We start from the raw sequence: 17,541 nt of genomic DNA, 5'->3' as shown, positions 1-17,541 counted from the left end.
CCGTCCCCGCGACCTACGAGTCTATAAAGCCCGGCTCCCTCCTTCCCTTAACTTCATTTGCCCAGTTACAAACCCCCTGGTGCCCACCACCTGGTCCGGGAAGCCAGCCTTTCTCTGAGACGGAGGAAGACAATTAACTGCAGTTGTGCTGGCTTAATCAGCGCAGCGTGGGGAGGGCAGTCGCGTTGCGAGGAGCTTGGTTTCAGGAGGTGAATTACGTGCTCCCACTGCTTCATCATCCTCTGTTACTGTCTTATCTTTATTCATTCTGGGAAATTAAATTAGCACTGTCTTTCCAATCTTGTTCTCCAGAGGAACAAAACAACAGCGGCAAAGAGAGAACTGGCCAGAATGGAGATATTTGAGCCCTTCTGAGTACCCTGTGTCTTTAAAGGCCTACTGCCCTGGAAAATACCAGGCAAGCAGACCTCCGGGGGATGGACTTTGAAGCATTCAAGGTAAGAGATTTGCTTCTTCCTTAGACCACACATGATGAGAATCAGCTATCCCAGGTCTAATACAGCATTCGGTCCATCAGTTGTCCCACCAATAAAATGGGCCCAATCCTAGTGTTGGTAGGAGGAACACAGGCCTAGGTTCCAGAATTTCAAGTGATAGCTGGTGTCATCGTTGCAGGGAGCTTTGTAATTCCACAGCAGGGTGAAGGATGTAGGGAGGAAAGCAAGCAGCTGGAGGTTTTTAAAGATTTGAACTCGGGATGACCTCTGAGGCAACTCCTAGCCCTGTGATCAGAAGACCCTCAACTCCAGGCATTGCCAAACCCGCTCTGCATCTGTTCTGCACCTGTGACACTTGTTAAAAACACAGATTCTGTGACACTCGAATGTAACTGAGAATTTATGACAAGTGAACAGCGAGTAGAAGTGATGTGTACCACTTGCAGGCCGCAGCAGTGAAGACACCCTATGAGATTTTCCAGTTCTTTCTTCTTTGTCAGAGATCATGGAGGCAGCATGTTGAGATGGCTGAGACATAGGCTCCAAGCAGCCTGTGTTGACATGGGAGATTGCAGTGCTGGCATCACCTGGCCCTCAGTGCAGTTTGTGAGAGATAAAGAAACAGAGAGAAAGAAACTCCTAGCCAGAGAGATTTGGGGATGTTTGTTACTAAGCATCCTACTAGCCTATCCTGACACATACAGACCCCTTTGAGGATCTGACAAAAATTATGGGTTTTCTCCTTAGGAACACGTACACTTGTATAATCTTAAGATTTGGGTTACATTTCCAGGGTCCCACTTCCTCCCTCAGCTCTAGGAGTGATTGGTTCAAGTCACTGCCCATAGCACTCTCTGTGACCCCATTTGTTACAATGGCGGCCCTCCCCTCCTATCACTCCCAGTTTCCCCTGCTCCCCTTCCCTGGTGGCCTTTGGCAGCCTCAAGTTCTCCCTTTCTCATGCAGAACAATTCAGCTCCCTGCTCCTGCCCCACCTGTGTGGGTCCAAACCCAGCCAGTTGGTCAGGAGAACGGAGCGCCTGGTTTATCAGCATCCGCTCTCCTTAGGAGGCACGTGGGAGCCTAATTAGCATTATAGAATTTGGAATTGTCTGTGTATGTATTTGCAGTATTAAGTCTGACCAAATTTCAGGGGGTTTTGGTCTCTTGAACCTCGCCTTCTCATTCTCAAATTGTAGGTTAACAACGCCAGCTCTTACCTACGGCCAGATGATTCCCGGGGCTCCTGGGAAACTACCCTGGACCACCTCACATGCTCAGTGCAGGGCACTGAGAGGATTTAAGTCACAGGCTGGGTCCCACCTTCAAGACCCCAGGCTGACGGGACCCCCTTAACCCACCCCAGTGGGTACAGCCAACGCTTGGGCTTTTCAGCCTTCCACCTGCTTCTCCGATAGACATTGACATTTGCAGTCAGGAACTTACTCTCCTACCCGAGGCCTGGTTTCAGGGACTTTAGCCATTAGAAAATCACAGACCTTCGGAAGTCCTGAGATTCTTGTAGCTGAGTCTCTGCTGTCACCTGCGTGGGGCTAACCTCTGGCTTGGCAGAGGGAGAATTTCCGAGTTGCCTAGACCTGGTTTCACATGTGGGGTCTGCCACTTGTTCACCTGTGTGAACATAGAGAAGTCACCTAACCTCGGCCAGCCTCAGTTTCCCCATCCGTGAAATGTGAGTATTGCACTAGGTGATCCCTCCATGCCCCACACCTATCCTCCACTCGGGCCATACAAGGGGGGGTCTCTACTCTGGAGACCATCCCGGCCTCCCTGCCTTGGCATGTGCCATTCTTGCTGCCAAGAGTGCCTGTCCCCCTCCACCCGTCTCTGTCTCACACTTCTAAATACTCCCTGTGCTCCAGGACCTGCTGCAAGTGCCACCAGAGTCCGTCCCTGTGCAGCTACAATGACCTCTCCCTTCCCAGGACCCCTGACTCCTGTTGGCTGGATCTCACTGACTCTCTCCTTGTATTTTGCAGGCTTTCCCAGTGGAGAAAGCCAGTGCCCACTGAGCACCTATTATATGCCAGATTTTTGTGTCAGGTGTTTTACTAGCACCTATTTCTGATTTTCTCATCAACCTGTGAGGGAGGCATGGTTGTCCCCATTTCACAGAGATTGGATGTTGAGGCTTAGAGAGCATCGCCATAGTGACTACAGCCACATAGCCAGGAAGGGGCATCTGAGCCGGGTCAGTAGGGGGGTGCCTGCCTCCCAGATGGGGGCTCCCTGGGGAGACAGCGAGGGAACCCAACTTCCAGCCCCCGCGGCCTAGCAGTCAGCAGGGAGAACCGAGCAGCTCTGAGGCCAGGGCTGGGTGAGCAGGGGTGGGCAGGTCTCTCTCCTGCCATCAGTGCCTCGGGTTCAAGGTGAAGGAGGAGGAGAGGAGGCCCCTGCTCAGGGCAGACGACCCCTTAACCTGCTCTGGGTGAGGGGCACTAGGGCGGCAGGTGGACCGCTGGAGGGCTGGGCTCAGGGCAGTTCACCTCCCCTCACCCCCCAGGGATGACATTTGGGGTCCCTGGGAGCCGGGTCAGCAGGTGGTGCAGGAGAGTGGGGTGCAGCGGGGGTGGGGGGAGGGGGTGCCCGCCCAGCCACTGCAGCTCTCTCGCTACCTGTCTCCCTTCCTCCCTCTCTTTGTGATCCCCCCTCCAATCCTTGGTCTGTCTGGCGGAGGCCTTTCCTGTCTCCTGGGTGTGTGTGTCTCTCTCTCTGAGCCTCAGTCTCTTTCTGATTTTCACCCCCTCTCACAATGGGGGTGTCTACCTGGGTCTTTGTACATGTGCGGGATTTGGCATCATCCAGTCTGTCTGTATCTTTCTGTCCTTATCTCCCTTTGGATATTTCTTATTCCTTGTTTTCCCATCTCTGTGAGAAGCTGCTTTTCCCTCCATTTTCTATTCCTCCTCTCTCTCCTTTCTGTCTCTCATCTCCCCGCCCCATCTCTTGCCGAGTGTGTGCGTCTCTCTCCCTTTCTGTGTGTGCGTGCCTGGTGCCTGCGTGTTCGCAAAGGCTGTCCGGACGTCTCAGTCCCTATTTCTCAAACTCGCTGACTCCCCCCACCTCATATTTGCGGTGGGGACTCAGATCTGGGGGCACCAAGTTCTAAGGAAGGATAAATCAGTTTTCTGGCAGGAAGGCAGCTCCCAGCTGATCCTCAGGGACGGGACATGTTGCAGATCCGAAAAGAACCCTGAGTCACCTCGCCTGGTGTATTGGGAGAAACACTGGACCCAGAGCCAGAGGACCAAGGCACAGTCCTGCCTCTTCAACTTCCGGTGTGACCTTGGGGTGAGTCACTCAATCTCTCTGACCCTCTGTACCTCATTAGTAAAATGGGGGCTGTTGTAAAGATCAAACAAGTTAACTGCTATAAAACTGGAAGCCCAGTGCATGGTGTGGGGGTGCAAGAAGCAGGGAATGAGGCAAGACTCAAAGATTACCGAGTGTGGTCAAGGCCCTCAGGTGGGTGCTGGATGGAGGAGCTGCTGCTGGTCCTGGAGGAGTGGCGGAGGCTTCCAGGAGACGGTACAGAGTCAGCAGGTGCTGGCAGGGAGGCCAGCCGGAGGTTGGAGCCTCTCCCTTGGCCCGGCAGCCCAGTCCTGCCAGTGCCCTCCCCTGGGAAGGGTGACCAAGCCCCTTGAATCCATCATTAGGAGGGAACTGGGAGAAGGGCTGGCCCATCCTGCCCACACCTTGTCTGTGGGGCTGGGACGGACAGCACCAGCTCTCAGACAGACGTGCTCTTTCACTTCATAAGCACTTAGTAAGCCCTGATGTGTGCTGGGGCTGGCGATGCAGAGGGTAATGCAGCCTAGAGGGGGAGCCGGGGGTGATCCAAACACACACAAGGTGCGTGGGTGACCGCACACCGGGACGGAGGAGTTTGGGTATGATGAGCACACAGGACCCTGGGTCTGACCTCACCTGGAAATCAAGGTGGGCTTCCCTGAGGAGGTGATGTTGGCGACGTGAGCATGAAGGATGAGAAGGAGCTGAGTTCTTCTCAGCTGGGGAAGAGAATTCTGCGCTATTTATTGCTGCGTAACAAACTGCCACAAAACTTAGGGGCTTAAAACAACCATTTTATTTTACTCACCATTTTGTGGGTCAGGAATCTGGGAGGGCTCAGCGGGGCCACTTGGTGCCAGCTGGGCGGCAGGATCCCTTCCAAGGTGGCCTCTTCCCCACCTGGCCGGCATTCTGGTGCTCCCGGCTGTCTTTCTCTCGCCCACGGCGCCTTCTCCTCCAGAACCTCTCCACATGCCTGGGCTTCCTCCAGGGTGGCAGCCGCCCCGCAGACCGAGTTCTCACACGGAGGCTCGGGGCTCGAGGAGACCAACGCAGAAGCTGCGAGGCCCCTCACAGGCTAGCTCTGGGCCGGCGTCACCCCCACCGCACCCCACCGTCGAAGCAGACAGGCCGCTCCACGTTCAAGGGGGGAACACAGTGCCCCGTTCTTGCTGAAAGGACATCCGAAGCCGACACTACAGTGTGCGTGTAAACTGAGCATTGGGACAGACCGTGATAGTCGCTGTAGATGAGTACAGACCGGGGGATTGTTCTGGACACCGAGATGGGGAAACAGAGGGAGAACTCTGACTCAGTGAGAGTGTGGTCGGGCCCAGGAGTACGGTAGGAAATCAGAGCAGGCTTCCTGGAGGAGACTCAAGCTGGGTCTTGAAGTTATATGGGACGTGGAGATAAGCACAAGAGCATGCACAGCCCGGGGAAGCAGGCCGAACAAAGGGCTGGCGGTGGGGGAGCCCCGCGATAGTGGGGCCACGGTCACTGGGGGCGCTGGCCGGCAGGAGGGGAGTGGTGAGAGCCGTGGCTGGTGCGGGCTGGTGGGGCCAAGAGGCAGGGCCTCAAGTGCCAGGTTAAGACTTGGCAGTGGGAGCCCTGGAGGCCTTGAAGCAGAGGAAGGTCAGCACTGAGCAAGACAGATGAAGATAGGGCAGGTGGGGGTGGCGGGAGGAGGGGGGTGTGGGTGGTGGGTCACCTCAGGCTGGGGCTCCGGGCCATTTCATTAGGCAAGGCCAGAGATGAGATGGGAGCCTGAACCAGGGTGGGGGGGACTGAATGTGGAGGAGGGGCAGACAATAATAATGCTATTGCTACCATTAATCGAGAATGTCTACCACTCAGGCACTTTATCCTACATTGTTATGCTTAATCCTACAGCCACTCCACGAGGTAGGTAGTGTTGCTCTCCACAGTTGGCAGGCATAGCTCTGAGGCTCAGAGAGGTAAAGAAGCTTGTCCGAGATCACACAGAGAGCAGCAGAGCTGAGATTCTCAAGACTGGGTCTCTCCGGTACCTGTGCTCCTCATCTCTGTGCTATGGTGGAAAAATTGGCTCAATGATTGTGTATATAGGGGTGGGGCCGAGAGGACAAGAGAGGAAATGACAGACCTGGTACCAATGCCATGGTTTCTACTCCGATTACTCAGAGGGAGGCTGGATGTTTCACAAGACCTGAGGACCCAGGAGCTGCGACCTCAGGTGGGCAGTTTCCTGGAGTGGGGGTGGGGGTAGGTGTCTGGGGAGTTGGCTTTGGATGGGTGGTGAGTTCAAGGGGCATGTGGTATATGGGGGAAGGGAAGGGGAGAGGATCCCGAAGGCAGCTGTAAAGTAGGAGAGTGCCAACTGGGAGGGATGGGATGGACTCGAGGGCTGATGGGGATCAGAGAGGGCAAGCAGCTTGCCCAGGGTCACATGGTGAGTGAGGAGCAACGGTGACCCTGATCTCGAGTCCCAACTCCAAGGAGAGACTCCCTGCTGCACCCTGTGCCATCTCCAGTTGTTAAAAGCACGGGCTCTAGAGTCCGACCGAGCTGGGTTCAAATCCCAGCTCCATCACTGAGCTCCTGGAACACTTACTCTGCCTCTCTGAGCCTCAGTTTTCCATCTGTAATGAAATATTACCTTCGTCACAGGAATATAGTGAAAACTAAATGAGACGATACTAAGTGCTGAGAACAGCCCCTGGCGCATTGTCAACATCTACTAGTGTTTGGGTGCTCTTGCTAATTCCCTTATTTTACTCTCTTCATCATCATAGCATTGAGGGTAAACATGTAGACTCGAGCCAGATGGGTTGGAATCCCAACACCATCTCTTACCAAATGCATGACCTTGGGCAGGTAACTTAACCTCTCTATCCCTCAGTTTTCTCACCTACAAGATGGGGATAATATTGATACCGACTTCATAGAGTTATTGGGAAGAGTGAATGCATTAATATTTGTAGAGTGCTTCCAACACCACCTGGCACATGGCAGGGGCCATGTCACCGCCTGATACAGTCATCCTTGCTGCTGTCTGCACAACCATAGTCACCGTCACTGTCCTCACCACCACCACGACCATCTCCATGATCCTCATCCTCATCCTCATCACCATCATCATCACTGTCCCCCACCATCATCATCATCTTCATACTCATCCCTACCACCACCACTATCATCACCGTCACCATCACCATGCCCAGCCCTACCACCACCACCATCACCACTATCATCATCATCATCATCCTCACCACCATCATCCAGTCTTGAATCAGTGAAGAGTAGATTCTCCTTGTTCCCAGCTATCTTCCCCCTACTGTTGATTAAAGAATAGCCCCTGGGATCCCTGGGTGGCTCAGTGGTTGAGTGTCTGCCTTTGGCCCAGAGCGTGATCCTGGAGTCCCAGGATCGAGTCCCACATCGGGCTCCCTGCATGGCGTCTGCTTCTCCTGCTGCCTATATCTCTGCCTCTCTCTCTCTGCCTTTCATGAATAAATAAATAAAATCTTAAAACAAAAAAAGAACAACCCCTGCCTCTTCCCTGCTGTTGTACCCACCCCTACCTTATCCTGAGGGCCAGGCTGTGCCCCGAGCCTGGCCCTCAGGATGAGCCTTTGTCAATTTGAAAGGAACAGAGAAAATGTGCTGTTTTAGACATGAGCTGCTTTGTAGGGGAGGAGTATGGAAGTCCTGAGGCCAGTTCCCTCAGAGGAGGGGATGGAACCAGGGAGCCGGAGCTTATCCAGGTCATCAGGGTAGTCAGGGCTGCGGGCACGAGAGCTGGAGTGAGTGGGCTCCCACTATGTTGCAGGCACCCCATATAAATTATGACATTTATCCTTCACAGCCCTCGCATAAGGAGGATAGGATATTCCCATTTCACAGATGAGAAACAGGCTCAGAGACATTAGAGAACTTGTCCAAGGCCATGGTAAGTCAGCAGCAGAGCTGGGATCTGAGCACAGCCTTGTCTGACTTGCAGGACCTGGCACCAGGCTTGACACGCAGCAGGTACTAATTGGGTGGGTGGGGTCCTAAGTAGGTATCTGTAAAGTCCCTCCTGGGCTCTCCCTGGACCTCTCCCCATTCCAGGGACCCCATTAGGGTACTGACATGACTCTGAGTCTGATATTAGAGACAGGAAGTATTTCCTTTCTTAGGAAATTACCTTTTGAAGGTAATTCAAAGGATGAAGGATGAGCTGGTTCATCTGAGGACGCTCAGAGATCCTCGGTGGGACTGAGATCCATCCGGGTCAGGGATGCAGGCTCAAAAGACCTAAGCCCTCTTTCCAGCCCCCTGTTCACAACTTCAGGGCCTGGATTCCATCTCTTGCTTTCCCTGGGCCTCAGTTTCTCTCTCTGTACAGGGGTGGGGGGTGCTTGGACCAGATGGTCCTTATTTATTTATTTAGATTTATTTATTTATTTTTAGAGAGAGGGAGAGGGAGAGAAAGCATGAGCAGGAGGCGCAGAGGGAGAGGAAGAGAGAATCTCAAGCAGACTCTACTGAGTGCAGAGCCCAACAAGGACCTTGATCCTAGGGCCCTGAGATCACGACCTGAGCTGAAACCAAGAGTTGGACACCTAACCGACTGCACCACCCAGGTGCCCCTGGTATTTTATTTTATTTTATTTTATTTTATTTTATTTTATTTTATTTTATTTTATTTTATTTTATTTTATTTTATTTTATTTTTTATTTTATTTTATTTTATTTTATTTTATTTTATTTTATTTTATTTTATTTTATTTTATTTTATTTTTTTATTTTTTTGGTCTTTATTTTAGAAACAGTAACAGCCAGTGCTTACTGAGCACGTGCTATAGGCTTGCCCAGCACTAGGCCCTCTCTATGCGTTATATTTTTTCCTCTCAAGGCATAAATTGATCGTCCCATTTATAGATGAGAAAACTGATCCCAGAAGGATTAAGTGACTTGACTCCAAAGCTTGTCCCCTTTGTCACCACCTGCCCCTTCCTCTGCTGGGATGGAACCCGCTGTGTCCACCTGACAATGGTCATCTCCCATCTGCTCATGTCCACACTGAGAGCTATCCATTCCTGGGTGTAGAGTATGAGAGGGAGAATGGACAAGGTCAGTGAGTTGCCGAGGAGTCAGGGAGGCCACCAAAGAAGGGGTACTGGGTAGGTATCCTCAACATCTTGAGTTGACTGTGGGGTGGCGTCCCCCTCCATCCCTCCCCCTCCAGTCCTCCCCACCCCCATATTGGAGGAATGTTAGCAAGACCATGGCCGTGCTTGTCTCCTGTCCTGCAGGCTTGCTCAGTGGGATCTGGTGTCCTGGGTACATCTGCCCTAGACAGTGACTCCGTGGGCAGGGCCAGATAGCGAACCCCCTCCTGCAGACTCACTGGGTCTCCTGGAGGGGAAGCAGAGGGCTCGGTCCCCTCAAGCTCCATCCTCACACCTGAGACTGTAGCCTCCTAGTTAGTTATTCATCCTGTCATAGCTGGCAGGGAGGATGAGTGGCTGACAGAGTGGCCTCTTGGGGGAGGCTGAGTTCTAACTGGGCTCCGCAATTTGTCACTTGTGGGGCCTTGGGCAAGTCACCGCTCACCTCCAACCTGCTAAGTTGACTCAATGGGGGAATTGGGGCCTGCCTGCTTGGGGCTTTTGGGAGGACTCAGTGAGATGACAACTGTGCAAGCACTTTGCTCATTGGCCTGCACTGAACAAGTGTAGCTCACAGGATTATTAACCGGCCAACCCACCAGGTGCCTGCCTTCCAACCGGGGAAAGAGGAGGACCTGGCTCCAGCCTCCCTTTGGAGACTCTGGGACCTGGCCTGGGCAAGTTCAAGGGGACAGGGGTGGAATCACATACATGGGGCCCTGATTGGTGCCAGGCGCTGGGTGGGGAGGAGGCTTGGTTCATCGCAGCACAGCCCTGTGATATCCATGCTCAGGGAGGGAGGGGAGGGAATGCCCCTTTCCCATTCACCACCCCAGGGCTCTCTCCGGGAACCGAGAGGTGAAGATGATTATGTCTGACATCAGTAGTGCTCTGATCCATGCTGAATGCCCTGCCCCCTGGGCGACAGACCCCTCACAACCAGGCTGTGTGTGTAGGGGGGTGGGGGATTGTTGTTATTACCCCATTGTCCAGATGAAAACACTGAGGCTTAAGAGGTTATGTGGCTTGCTCCAGGTGAGCATGGGCACGCAGGGGCAGAATCATGATTTGAACTCTGACATCTGACTCAAGGGCCTGTGCTCCTGTCCACCCCTCTAGGCCTCTCACCAGTGACCCCTCCTGCTTCCTGGAGCCCACAAGCTGGTATGGGAGCAGCCAGGGAGGCCCAGGGGCAGGATTTGAATCCTGGTCTGTCTGAATCAGAACAGAGTCCTTAACTCCACTGCCCCTGGCTCCCAGGGAGTGAGCCCAGAACAGGGCTGGGCAGGACCTGAACCAGAGCTCAAGTCCAAGGCTGGGCAAAGCTGGTGCTTGTTTGGCCACTGGACCTTTCCCTGGGCTGGGCCACGCAGTCACCCCTCTCCTGGCCTCTTTGTCCCCTGCTGCAGTGCATCGTGGACACAGGCTGAGCTCTGGAGTCAGACACCAGCATGAGCCTAGATGAGCTCCTGAGCCCACACACAGGGCCAGAGGTGCCTCCCCTCCCCCGACAGGGTCACCACCCTTTGACAGACTGTGCCTCTTGAGGTCCTCTGGCTGGAGGGTAATGATCCATCTGCAGGACTGCAGTGAAGATGATTTCTGTCACCCTGGGTGGGGACTCTCTGGTCCCTTTTAGCCTTTTCTCTCCTCTGCTCCTGGATCCTGTGGGCTTGGGCTTCACAGTTACCCAGACATCAACGTGAAGTAGGACCCTGGCCTGTGCAGTCCAGGACACAGGTGCAACCAAAGTGGGTCTACTCCCCCACCCCCCGCACCACCCACACCCCCCCCACCCAGCATTCCCCCCTCTCCCCCCCCCTCCCCCCCCCATTTACCAGCTCCCTCCCATTTTCCCTTCCACAGGTGCTGGGGGCTTTCAGACTCTGCCTGGAACTCATTTCTTCCACATTTATCCCGAGTCCCCCCCAGGCCCTCTCCAGCTCACCGCCTTCTGGGCCCTGCACCCTGCTCCCTGCCCCCCATATAAATGCGTATATAATTGCTGGTCCACTCATCTGTCTTCCCCACGGTTCTGAGGACAGGACCTGAGGCCTGAGAAATGTGTCTGTGTCACTATCACAGCCCCAGAAGCCAATCCAGGGCTGGGGAGCCAGTATGATGAATGAATGGATGAAAAGAGCTACGGTGGCTGTCTTTAAGTAAATGTTTCATGAATGAATAGAGAACTATGATCATTCCTTCAAATATTTGGAGAGCTGCCATGGGAAAAGGGATCCAGCCTACGTGGGGCCTGGAGACGACAGGGACAGCATTCAGTTTAATCAAAGGAGAGGCTTCCTAACAGTCAGGACTGTCTCCATGTGGTGGGTGACTTGGGGGAGTGAGCCCCCTGTCCCAGGAGTGTGTAAGCGAGGCTTGGTGGTAAGGTTTGGTGACAGTGTCCTAAGAGGTATGTCGGTGTATTGTATTCAGTGTATTTCAGCTATAGGACTTGGACTCCCAAGGCTGACATCGGGGTAGGGCTGGGACAGATGCCATCACACCTCTGGGTTGGGAAGGAAGGAAGAGGGCGTGCAGAAGGGCCTAAGGAAAGACAGCCTGGGTCCAGCGGCCTAGCTTGTGGTCAGAGAAGTCCTCTCCAGTCCTGGGGCCACCCTGGCTGCTGCCCTTGGGCTCATCACTGTGGTTCCCAGAGTCTCAGGTCCCTATCTGTCAAAGGAGATTTGGACTTAGTGCTCCCCAGGGGTCAGAAGTACCACAGAAGGACACCTGCTGTGTGTCCTTGGGCAGGTTGCTTAGCCTCTCTGAGCCTTTACTTCATCTAGAAAGATGAGATAATGGAAGTCACCATCCTCAGTGCGCAGGGGCATCTGGGAACCAAGTCATACCTGTGAATGGGCTGTCCTTCATTCATTCAATAAGTCTTTGCTGTGTACCTACTAGGTGCCTTGAAAAGTCTGAATTATCAGCCCCATTCCAGCTATGGTGTGTTTGTATATGTCGAGGCGACTTCACTTTGCCTTCCTGTGCAATGAGGCTGTGATTCCTGCCCCCATCCCACAGCTGAGGACTGTCCCTCCCCTCTGAGACCCATGGGATTGGGATTCCTGCTCTGAGAGCAGACACAGCCTCGTGGGCACAGAGTGGGTCCTCAGTGCTGTTCGGGGACCACAGGCCTGAGTCCTCATTAAATTCTTCTCTCCGTCTCCGTATTTCAAGAGGCCTCGGGAAAACCATATTTCATAAATGAAACATCAAAATGTTTATGAGAAATAAACAACTGAAAGCAGTCCTGGTTTTCTGGCTGAGCTGATGGAGGTGTCAGATGGACCCGGATTCCTCTGGATGCTTCCCTCAGGCCCCGCTGGGCACAGCCCACATTCCTTCTGATAAAACCTTCCCCCAGAGGAGGGGATGTAAGAGCCACCTTTTCCTGAACACCTGCTATACGGGCTCTCCAAGTCCCCAGGGGCCCGGCTGTGATCAGTCTCACCTACAGGAGAGTGGGGGGATCACAGAGGAGGTGGGGTGGGTGCAGAAGGGACAGGGCGCCAAGGGGATGGGAAGGAGAAGGGCCCTGACCAAGGGATTCACACAGCTAATTTTCCTTCTCGGTCTGGTCTCTTTCTCCCTGTTTCTCTCTTCTCTGTCATTCTCCCTCCTGTCTCTGACTCTCTCCCTCCCTCCCTCTCTCTCTCCCTCTCTCTCCGCCTGCCTCCTCTCCTCCTTCCCTCTCTCCTTCTCTTCCCCATGGGCTTCTGGCCTCTCTCCCAGCTCCTTCCCGCTGCCTGGGCTCTGGGCCCTTCTCAGGGCAGCGGCTCAGCCTTAGGGGATGGGTGGGCTGGGCTGGGGGTGGGTATTGGTTTCCCTCTGGCCCAGGCACAGAAGCCAAAGGGGAGCCCCTGAGTGTGGGAAGAGGGGGCTCAGAGCAGGACCCAGCAGGAGGGGCTGGGCCTGAGCCTGGAGGGAAGGTCTGATTTTCAACGCTTAGGCATGCCAAACGGTTTACTTTCAGATGTTTTCTTCTTCCCTCTTACTGGCTGGTCCCTCCCTCCCTTCCCAGGTCACTTAAAAGACATTCCCTCAAGAGCAAAGAGAAAAGACATCCCATCAAGGACGCAGAGCGGAGACATCCCATCAAGAGCAAAGGAGAAGTGATGGAAGAGTTGAGTGTCAAACCCCAGCAACGTCATCACATTTAATCCTTCTGAGGCCTGTGAGTGCGGGTCATTGTTCCCATTTACTGTCAAGAGGATGGAGGCAAGGAGCAGAGGTGGCCTGTGAATTGCTGGAGGGCATGAGTGCTTTGCACCGGTGAGTGCCCACACTCGCCTGCTCCTCAGCCCCTCCTCTTTGCCCTCTATCCCTTGACCCCTCAGAAATCAACTCTGTGTTTTTTTATTTTTTTAGGACAGCAATGATTTGTGCAGCAAGTTGGGAAGGTCCCCAGGGGACTGGCCAGGCACAGGGAAGGAAGCCAGTCCCTGCCCTTGTGGCTTCCTGAAGGTGGTTGTGACTGTGCTGGGGTCACGACCCCCCTAAGGATGACAGGCAAGATGAAGAGCTGACCCCTGACTTCCCTGAGCTCAGCCAGGTTGGCTTCCCGCTGCCTCCTGCAGGGCGATCACTCCAGAACTCTCTCTTACCCACAAGGCCCCTAGCCACTCCCTTTCCTGAGAGCAGGATGTTTCTGAATCTCTCAGTAATTTTCCTTCTCAGAGTGAGACAGAGCAGGGCCTGGACTAGGGTCCCCTCAACCCTGACCACCAAGTCCAGCATTCTTTGGCTGTCTCCCTAAGGGGGAAAAAAAAAAAAAGCTAAAACTCTCTGCCCTTGAGCAGCGGGAATGTGGGGGCAGGATGCTTGCAGTCGGGAGGGACCAGACTGTGAAGACTGGTGAAGACCAACCAGTCTGTGCCGAGAAGGACCCCAGTACTGACTTTCACCAACATTCCCCCTCATTATATTACTAAAAATCATGCCGGGGGTGGAGATTTTTTTTAAAGATTAAAAAAAAAATTTATTCATGAAAGACACACAGAGAGGCAGAGACACAGGCAGAGGGAGAAGCAGGCTCCATGCAGGGAGCCCGACGTGGGACTCGATCCCGGGTCTCCAGGATCACGACCCTGGCCACGACCCTGGCCAAAGGCGGCGCTAAACTGCTGGGCCACCGGGGCTGCCCTCCCACCCAAGTGTCTCGAAGAAATTTTCCCTAACCTCTCCTTGGGGATCAGCTTAAGGATTCTTTCCCTTGGGCTTGAGCATAAGCCCCAATAAAGCCTTGCCCAGACCTCCTGTTTGACCTCCTGTCAACTTCTATTGCTTGAGAGCCCAAGGCCATGGTTCACTAACAAAGGGTCACCGAGTCTTCAGGCTGTTTCTGGTCCAGCCACCACCCCCTCCCTGATGCAGAACCCACTGCTACCCGCATGGCAGGCTCCCCGAGGGCTGAGTGTGGTTCATTCTCCATAGGCGTGGAGGCTCTGAGGTCTGCAGGGAAGGAGCTGATGGGGGATAGTCCTCACCCTCTGGTGGAACTCTCTGTTCCTTTCTCTGGGGTCTCACTGGGCAAGTCCGTCAAAAGTCTATCAAAAGTCCGGGAAATCGGGCCTAATGAGACCTGTCACAGAGGTCATTATTGTAAACAGAAAGGGTTAGGGTCCCTAGAAAAAGAAGGCCAGAAATAGCTTTCTTGACATAAGAAAAGTCATCTTAGGCCCCGGGGGTATCTCGTGAAAACAGGTCTGAACAAAGCCACCCTGGGGCCAGGAGACAGCCTAATCATATCAGGGACTACAAATCAGCGGTAAAACTCCCGGTGCTGATTCAAAAGTGAAAATCGACCTGCTGCACATTTGTTGTCAGTTATCTTTATAGGATCTAAACCCCATACTGGACCAACTAAAAAGCCAGAGAGTTTGTGGTGCTGACCCTTGCCACCCTTGTGACTTCAATCTGGACTCTGTCTCCTTAACATGACTCCTGCCCCAGTTCCACACTGAATTCCCCATCGTGCAAGCCCCTTCATGAGTGTGTGTGTGCCTTTGTGGCTTCAAACTTCCCCGCCTTGTTTGAGGAGACTGCTTTGGGAAATATCCCCGGTGTTCTCCATTGCTTCTTGCAAGTAAAACCCTCCCTTTTCCTTATTGGGTGTGTCTTGTGGCTCTCCCACCACCAAGAGGCAAACCCAGTTTTGAGGGACTGTATTGAGGATTCAAGGGCCAGTGGGTCTAGTCCAGTTCTGGCTTAGCCATTCCCAGCTCTGTGACCTCGGACAAGTTCCTTAGATTCTCTGTGCCTCAGTTTCCACATCTGCAAAATGGGGATAATAGTTTCTCAGAGGCTAGTTGCCAGCAGTAGATAAATTCCTGCATGTGAATAACTTCAAGCTGTGCCTAGTACTTAGGGGGTAAGTGCTCACTAATCAATAGAGTAGTAGTTGCTATTGTTTGGCACTGCTTTTTCTTTTCAATTTTTAAAATAGTGGTAAAATACTGAATTCAGGCCAGCAGAATGGGCCATCCCAAAATGTGCCACTTTGGCATATTGATTATTTGGAGTTAGTTACTTAGGAAACAGCTGGTATGAGAAGGACTCTCTGACCTCCTCTGTCCCCTTGAAAGCAGGAAATAAATCTGCCGTGTGAAATGTGCCCTCCCTGTACCAGGAGGGCATGGGGCATTCTCATCACCTGAGACAGGGACTTTAAGGCAGAACAGGCTGTATAAACAAAACTTCCGCACTAATTTGTTACTGTAAGCCCAAAACCCTTTGTCTTGTCTGCATGTCACAGATTTATTGTTTCTTTGTCTCAAAGGTATTAGAACTGCCTCCTTTGGTCACTTCTTGGCGTCTCATATTTTTATAGGCTCCCATGTGTACGAAATTATGTGTTTTTCTCCTGTTAATCTGTCTTCTGTTGATTTGAGTATTAGACAAGTCAAGGGAAGGAACTAGAAGGGGAGAATAGAAAAGTTTTCCTCCCCTACAATACGTACAACGTTTGGTGTCTTGACTGTTTTTAAATGTACAGTTCAGTGGTGTTAAATACATTCTCAACATTCTGCAACCATCACCACCACCTGGTAAACTGTTCATTAAATGAAAACTCCATTCCCATGACACAGCATCCCCCCCACTCCCCTCTCCCTCCAGCCCCGCAACCCCTGTTCTACTTTCTGTCTCTATGGCTATGACTATGGCTACTCTAAGTACCTCTTCTAAGTGGAACCATTCAATATTTGTCTTAGTGTGGCTGGCTGCCTGCACTTAGCATGTCTTCAAGGTCCATCCGTGTTGCAGCATATGTCAGAATTTCCTTCCTTTTTTTTTTTTTTTAAATGAGGGTTATTACAGAGAGAAACTTTCAGACTTAAAAAAAATAATCTGAATTTTATTTATTTTTATTTATTTCTTTTATGATAGTCACACAGAGAGAGAGAGAGGCAGAGACATAGGCAGAGGGAGAAGCAGGCTCCATGCACCGGGAGCCCGACGTGGGATTTGATCCCGGGTCTCCAGGATCGCGCCCTGGGCCAAAGGCAGGCGCCAAACCGCTGCGTCACCCAGGGATCCCAATTTCCTTCCTTTTAAGGCTGAATAATATTCCACTATATGTATACCCCACATCTTGCCTATCCATTCATCCGTCAATGGATGTTTGGCTCACTTCCACGTTTTAGCTCTTGCAAACCATGGTGCTCTGAACATGGGTGTGCAGGTATCTCTTCCAGACCCCACTTTTGGTTCTTTTGTGGCACTGCTTTTTTGGAGCACAGGTTGCAGGATGACAGCTATGGGAAGGAGTAGTTAGAGCCTCTGGTTTTCATCTTTAACACGGCTAAGTTTAGGGCTTGGAGCAGGAGAGGACATAGCCATCTGGAGGGAGAGACTCAGTTCTCTGCATCCAACTGAGACACACTGAAATATTTCCATCGGCATCTGGGGAGAGGAATGAGGACAGCACCATATGGGGCCCCCAGAGAGAAGAGAAGGAAGTGGAGGGGCACAGAGGAGCAGCAGCAGCAGGGATGAGGCCCTGTCCAAGCCCCCCACACCTTCCTCCTGTTGAGTGGGCCTGCCTGGGGCAGATCTTGGACCCTGGGATGCTGGAAAGCACGCTGGTGTCCAGCATGTCCCTCTTTTACAGATGAGGCCCTCTAATGTGTGGGGTTTTTCCACATCACCAAGAAACTAACTCAATTCTGGCACTACCTACCTGGAGATGACGTCAGATCACACAGAGGAAGGGCTTAGTCCCACGAGACTCCCTCTGTGCCTCCGCTTCAGATGCCAATGGCAAGCCCAGGATGTTCCCTGTGCTTCTGACCCAGGGCTGCAGATCAGAGGTTCCCAAGACCCCCTCCTCGGGTTTGATTAATTTGCTAGGGCCACCCACAGAGCTCAGAGAAACATTTAAAAAGATATAACTTAGGAACGGCCAGATAGAAGACATGCCTAGGGCAAGGTGTGTGGGTTGAGGTGTCCTGACCTAGGCACAGTTGATGAAGTCAGTGGCCATCCATCCTGGCGCTGCGTCTCCAGCCCCTCTCCCGTCCCTGGAGGTTGGCAAGGAAAGGGACAGGGAGTTCTAACCCTCTAATCACAAGCTTGCTTCTCCTGGCAACCAGCCCTGTCCTTGGGTTAACCCAGGGGCTTTCTGAAAGTCA

General features: G+C 52.8%; 1 long non-coding RNA gene across 1 annotated transcript; it reads left to right on the top strand.

Annotated features, from left to right (window-relative positions):
• Positions 1-3,384: 3,384 nt before the first annotated feature.
• Positions 3,385-14,161, top strand: LOC112660450 (uncharacterized). Its single transcript, XR_003136942.3, has 3 exons — positions 3,385-3,770; positions 12,933-13,183; positions 13,280-14,161. It is a non-coding gene; the product is annotated as an uncharacterized LOC112660450 (long non-coding RNA).
• The last annotated feature ends 3,380 nt before the right edge of the window (positions 14,162-17,541 follow it).

Source organism: Canis lupus, chromosome 2, assembly GCF_003254725.2.
Source record: "Canis lupus dingo isolate Sandy chromosome 2, ASM325472v2, whole genome shotgun sequence".
Classification (NCBI taxonomy): domain Eukaryota; kingdom Metazoa; phylum Chordata; class Mammalia; order Carnivora; family Canidae; genus Canis; species Canis lupus.
This window is presented reverse-complemented; position numbering and strand designations above follow the sequence as displayed.